The following is a 7,601-nucleotide window of genomic DNA, read 5'->3' as shown; positions in this document are numbered from 1 at the left end:
ATTGCATTACTTAAGAAGAAGTTCACATTTTTTCATGGAAAATTGACTGACTTTGGCAAAGCTAACGGGTTACACTTACTCTGGGACTACAAATATATAATATTGTTCAACGATGGCAGCGTTGATGGCACATTTGGTTCATTAGTTATCAACCAGTAATTATTTAACTGTTTCGATTGACTGAATGTCAACAATTAACAACCATTGACCAAGCAGTCAACAGAAGCCCCATTTCTCGTCGGCCCTACAAGAAATTCAGTGGCTGATACTGTTCTCATTCAACGTCGCTGAGTTAGGTTCCAAAATGAGTCAATGTCAGTCTGCTTGCACGCTTCCGCGCGGTCGGGGTGCGTGGCCAGCACCATCAAGTCACTCAGGCGTGCTTAAGACATTAATTCTTCACAAACTTTAACGCCGAAAAGCCGCGCTCGCATGAGCAGGAAGTGACTGGCAGGGTGAGAATTAGCTGGTAGGCACGAGCGACTACGTTTGGAAAATCCGCAACGACCATCAAAGAGCAATTGACTATTTAGTCTACTTTTCGATTTCAAAAACATTTTTTTATAAATTATAACAAAATTTTATGACACCTTTGACAAAATTTGGGGGGGGGGGCCTGTGCCCCCGGGCCCCAATGGGCACGACGCCACTGACCAGAAAGCTTTCTTCTGATGTTTGGTATATAGGTTTGATTGTCAAGTGTTCTAACCAACCATGCCGTTATTACTCATGATGGTTGCAAGTGATCAATCAGACCGCACTTCTATTACCGCATATAATGAAGGTTATTTGGTACGTAATGTATAAATTCAAGATAAACGGAATGTTTCTTCGCCAATACACCTTTCATGTTAGTGTTTATCACATTCAAGCAGCAAGTTTGAAACTGGTCTTCATAATTTGCAATGAAGGTTGCTACGGCTTAATGAACTGCACTATTATTGGAGTAATGTAATGTTGGCTAATAGGCCCCTATCTTGCAAAACTTTATCAACTTAAAAAGTTGCTTGAACTTGAACTATATAATGGGTTGTTATTTTATACTGGTATAGGCCTATATGGCTTTATAAAGCTAAAATAGAGATTTCAATTGCAGAAGGGTCCTAATTGTATGATTCGGAGAAAACCAGTTGATACGAAAGACATTTTGATATATTGTACTCGTATGACTGCACGAATTACCACGAATTATTCACTTAATTTGTATTCTCTGGGCTAAAAAACATATTCGTGTCGACTTAATTTCGATTAGATGATATAATGCGTTTCGTTTCAGTTCCTTCGGATGCAACACACACCAGAAGTAAGATGTAAGAATTTTATTGCGTCAATATCATGCTAACACGACCCTTGCGCATTACAACTTTTCAAGATCAAACCATAGAATGCCATCCACGTTTGCTCTTTTGTTGATATTTTTGCATTAAATTGAACTTTAGGCATGTACCGAGGGACAGGCATCATCACCAAAGTCTTAAAGGAGCATTCCAATCATGAAAAGAAGGACTGTAGTATTTGAAGTAAGAACAATTTGCTCCATCAATGAATAGTTCATACTTTAAAAGTGACGGTAATTTGGAGAAAGGTTAAAACTGTGGTGAATAGTTTGGGTAGTATATTTCGTGCTACTTCACCCCCCTACCCCTACCTTATGCAAACTGTCCAAAATAATTGGTTGTCATCGTTTATTTTAAGTAATGCGTAAACAAGTCGTAACATGCAAAACGAGTAGTAACGCGACTATAGATGATATGATGTCATCGTTATGTTGGGAATGCCCGGCCTCTGAGAGCTTCTGCCATGGCACCCGTTTTACGGTGGCCGTCTCCTGTTTTGCGGGAGCCGTTTCGGAAACCTTCGTTTTTTAAATGTTCTTTTTCGGGAGCCTTCGTTTTAGCTTGTAAGAGTAATATATAGATATTTATAAAAGTATACTTGTACCATACTACCATATCTCCAACCGACCAGCCTAATATATAAACTGTGCGTTACGCCTAATAACAATATGAGAGGTTGTTGGCAATTGGAAATTAGCTCAGTATAGGAGCATCCATAGCTAGTACAAGAGAAAGTCGAACGTCGAAAGTCGCCTTTGGGTTAATTGTGTCGCTATAACTGCATACGTCGTTGCATTACAAAGGTGTGCTGTTTGTACATACAACGTTCATTGGAATTGACCATACCGTTGTAATTCACAGACCTGTATTAAATCATTGCCTCCGTAGTTGAAGTTTTCCGTCGTATTTCGAAGTTGTTGAGATTCAGTGCCGAATTAAAATTTCAGGTTTGGATGTAGTTACGTTGGGGGAAATACATTGACCCGTTTAAGCCTACGAAGTACGTAATGTGTTTCAAAGGCATTCATAAATATGTTGGGTTCAAATATTAATTTCTCAACCAATTAAAAAAGTTGATTGAACATCGATATCACCACGGCTTGGTTATGCGCATGCAGGCAACCCCTATACACAGTAGAGTATAGTACTAGCGGCCCTGGTAAATATTACTCACAATAAACATTGGTCATCCCCATTTGAGTAGGGTTAAATTGGGTTCATTAACACAAAATTAACGTAAAGGAAGATTGTTTTTGTGTCAGAATACCAATATACACTTAAGGTGGCCAAACATCTCCTAAATTATTTCGTAAGGCATTTCCTACATGCCACCAGCCATAATTCGCAAATATAAAACGATTTAAATTAAGGAGTTTTGAGACAAGTTTGCTGCTATTGCTGCGAGGTTTTTGGCAAAGATTTTCACTCAACACCAGTTGCGAGTGGAAGATAGATGCCCTTTGAACCTTAGATTTTCATTGCGCAAAAGGTTGCTTTGATTTAGGCAGATTAATGGAGTAATATATAGCGATATTTTGCGCGCCCCAATCTACAGCTGAAAGCAGTGGCGGACTGGCCACGTGGGCATCTGGGCAATGCTCGGTGGGCTGGTGGACCGGTGGGCTGGGGAGCCTGGTAAATATTAGAGCCCATTTTCAATAAAATGAATGGCCCTATTATCGATGAGGCATGTGTGTGTAAGGTATATATAAACTCACTGCAAGTAATCAATAATAAAGACAGAGCGATTGTATTGGCCATCTGTATAGAGCTAATGTACTTAACACATTCAGTCGTTAAAGGTCGAAATATAAGGAGGAGAATGAACCAAAATGTGACGCAAGAATTATTCAGACAACATAAGCGTGTGGATCGTGAACCACGAAGGTTCAACGTTACACAAAAACATTAAGTCCATCACAAAAGCTCAAGCGTTCGAAGCATTTCCGTTTTATGGTAATGACTTTGCAGGACACTTTTCTGCACGAGTTTGACCAATTCTATATATAGCCTACTACAATCGCGTGCCGGTTATTCACCTTCGACATGAACGAAAGGAGAAGGGGGAGCTGAGGTGTGGATTTATCCGTCATTTTTAGTTTTGCCATGTCGAAACATGTATAAAAATAACCCAGGCAGATTCAATCATTGAAAATTCGAGTCTTGTTAAAAGTATGACCGCATAGCACATTGGTATACCGACGTAAAAGCAGTACCCGGTTCCATTTCTACGAGGAAATTGACAGCTAGCTAACCGTTAAATTATCATTATGTGTTTTGGCATAGGCCTACCAAAGTCCGTGGAAGTTTTGGCTTTTTCCTTAAAAAATTTCGAAATGTCGAAAAGGTCGAAGGTTTGAGGGAAACACCGAAATCATTCAACAGTTTATTTTGACCTTTCGCTATGCCCTCATACACTATCCTTCTTTATATAGTACCACCTAACTATGTCATTATCCCAAATTTTCAAGAAAAGTTGATATTTTGAGATTAAAATAGTCTGTTGACCATTTTGAGAAAGAAATTCAACATGTTCGATCCTCCATTATTTTGTGAAGCCCAACTATATAATGGAAAATAGATACTGCAATAAATATATAAAAATCAAAGCAAATGAGAATCGGTCTGTAATATTTTGATTTGTTCAAGCCATCACCTTTGTCTGTCAAAGAACTTTTAAGTTGCTATTTCCCTGCGGGATGGAATAAACACGTTCTTACCGGCTTTTGAGGGGGGGGGGGGGAGTATGTCGTTCATCTCTATCACATAGACACCTGATGATGGTTGGGTGTACTTCTGCTACCTTAACTAAGACTCTTCTAAGATGGGTATGTAAATATATTATTAGAGAATTATTTTGTATACAAGCATTAACAGATGTCAGTAGTAGCGGCGAATTAGGTACCGGCATAGGATGCGATTGAAGGATCTTGTCGAGGAGGGGGCATTCCCGCCCTCGCACCTTGCGCACGCCATTGGATTTTAGTGCTGTTGCCAGGTAATGGTACCGCTTGGAACCACATCGTGACCGGGTTTGCGTTACTTTGACCAAACAGCGTAATACAAAAACATAACTGGATCTATATCTACTTGTTCCAGTGACACTATCTAAGCGGAGCGCCACCATCAGTTGGGGCGTAGCGTTCAAAAAATTTTTTTTGCAAAAAATGCCTCTCAGATTGCCGGAAATATACCATTATACGGTGCCTTATCAGGGACCTTATAAGTTTCCTTGAAGAGTTCGAGTTTGTTTTCCCAGATTGCGAGAAAATATGCTACCAAAGTTGATTTTGCAGCAAATGATAATAATGAAAGCAAATGAGCCTCACGGACGTACGTAAGAGTAAATTAATGTCCATATGCCGAATGTCTTTTCGTCGTTATATATAGGCCTACATCAATTGAATGTTGGATACATGTTACCGGAAGCCGATTAAAGCGCTAAACGTTCACTGTGAATTCTCGACTGCTCATATAGTGTAAACATATTGTAGTACAGGTTTGAGGTGTATGAAAGCAAATGGACCACTTGAATGGCATTAATCTCTATTGTTGTGAATTTGTTTCAAATAAGGCAGGCGTGGTTCGTCATTGAGTATCGATAAAGTCCATTAGTGAGTTACGTGTTCGACATAACGGGCACTACTTGGTATTCCAGAAATGGCAGTTATCTTCATCTGTTCATTGTTCATCCGAATGTTGTCCATTGACTTATGAAACAAACTGAATAAAGAACAAGGAATCGGATAACATTCTTCCGAGATCAAACTAGTTTCATCCTGAATCGTGTACAACTAACAGATCGACCGAAGACATCCCGAAGATCACGTGTAGTATCTGTTCCCTTTCGAGGAGAATTGTCACCTGACGATGATCACACAGTCACAGTGTCGATGCAAGGGGCCTGTGGTTGAGAGCGGATTAGACGTTCGGTAGTTTGGTTTTCGTGCTCAGGTTATTTCCTGGGTGACTTTTCTTAAAAGTATCCCCGGTATTCAATCATGGGAGAATGATCGACAGATAGATTTTGCTGACACTTTATAACTCAATTAAATAATTAAATAATGAATAAGTCACAATTTTAGTTTTGATATGTTATAATACAATAAAAAAAACAGACAACTTTGAGTCCAATCATGTTTCTGTATACAGAGCTATTCCAGTATTTTTCAAGATATGTTTCGTTAAAGACACTTATTTCTGGAATATTCGTATAGGCTAACTTGATGGTGACGTCGGCTCCTCACTGCGGTTCTTATAGTTAATGTTAATCCGTCGGTTTTGGGGTCAACCAGAATCCGTTCGTTAAACTTCATATAAGCAACAGAGCACCCCTGGATGGCATTCAACATCATTTGTCGTTAATAAATTTGTAATAATTATAAACATGTCATTTGAGACCATATAATCTTAATTTTTCTCATTGAGTTTTGTAGAGCAACCGAGGAACTAGCCAAATGAGCTGTGTACTAAACTACAAGGTCCAGTCGCTTTAACTAGTGAACATCAACTGTTTAAAGGGTCATTCCAAAAAGAAACAAAAAATAAGTAATTGTGTTATAGGAATACAACCCTATCAAGACTGAGAGCAGCGGTTCCTAACGGTCCACGGCATATCAAAGTAAATTTTGTTCGTGAAGTCATCAAAACACAATACGGGGTATTTTTTGTTGTGAATCTCAAACAAAGTTCTTAAGAATCACTGATTCCGAAACTATACCTACTATCCGGTATTAGAATTTGCTACAACACTGTGGCTAAGAATGGGACCATATTGACACTTTTGTTTTCTTGCAATGGTGATATAGATTGAATTCTATGTAAATTAAAATTTTATCTCATGGTCTTGCTGGCTTCTATGTCTCTGGCATTGTAACGAATATAATGCTTGTTTTGGTGTAGGTAGTGTAAATCTTTGTCAACACATTTATGTCAAACAATGAGTTTAATTTAAGTTCCTGCAAACCCTTGTGAACCGACTGTTTGAATGTTTTGCTTGGCTTACCACAAATAACCGATTACAATAAAATTCATTCCACCTTCAGAGTGACAAGAAAAAAAAATGGCTTTTAAGTATTTCAATGGCGCTAGTTTGAAACAGGTTGTTTTTTTATATAAAATAACTATGTGGCTCTTAAAGGCATCCGTAGATTCACTTTTAGGAGAATAGCGCCTCATCAGGCCACGTATTCAGTGGACGGTGGCTGCAAGCATGCCGGTCGCAGAGATGTCACCACCTCTGGCCAAAGGCAAGGATTCACGCACGCCACCTAGTACGCTTCTGGTCGATTTGACCGACCCTCTGCGCATCCTCCCGGGTTCTTTTGCGACAACAAGGGAGACATGGCACGGGATCCTAGGCCACAAAAAAAGCACCATGCCACAGCCAGAGGTATTATCGCCAGAGGCCTGTCTTGAACCCTAGCCACGATTTACACGACCGACGAGGAATGAGTCTTTCGTCACCCTCTATAACATCGGCCACCACATCAGCTAGTAAATTATATGGTTGAATTAATATATCAAGACTTCAGCGTGGACTGATGAAAGAGAAAAAGAAATTTGAAATGTGTATAACCATTGATGGAGTCGAACTCAGTTCATCAGGTTACCAGTCCACTGCTCTATCCGCTGAGCCATTTGACGAGTAAACTTTTTACGAGCTTTAATTGGTATTGTTGGTGGAATACAATCTATTGATAACAGTAAACGACACTGCCATCAACGAAATCTCAATTCATCCTGTTTTACTTTGATTAGAACAACGGATCTAAATATCTTGATTGACAAGAAGCCCACGTTTGTACAATAGGCTTATGCCCCGATACTATCGATGACTTCGAAGCAAGCAGTAAAAGACAAACGGATTCCGTGAAATCTTCTTATTCACAAAATGGTTGCTTAAGATTATGCTCGCAAGATAGGTCTTGCTGTAAGTTGTGTCCTTTTACGACATTATTCTGTGCAGACGATCATGAACTGGAGTAAGCCTGAAATTTCAACAAACAATACCTATTCACATTTCAGAACCGTTTTGAATGAGGAAGGGACAATGCTTATTAAGTCAAACACGTTAACTATGCATGTGACTAATCTTATTTAGGGATCTGAATGGCTGGAAATAGCACGGTTATTCGAAACCCGAAACAGGATTCATAGGGTCAGTGAGTTTATGCGAGTAGATTTGGGAAACACGGGAATCGGGAATTCGTCAACTACAAGACTTTGTTTAGTCCGCAGTGAATAACTACGCGCCAAATCATG

The sequence above is a fragment of the Apostichopus japonicus genome, chromosome 9 (assembly GCF_037975245.1).
Source record: "Apostichopus japonicus isolate 1M-3 chromosome 9, ASM3797524v1, whole genome shotgun sequence".
Lineage (NCBI taxonomy): Eukaryota > Metazoa > Echinodermata > Holothuroidea > Aspidochirotida > Stichopodidae > Apostichopus > Apostichopus japonicus.
This window is presented reverse-complemented; position numbering follows the sequence as displayed.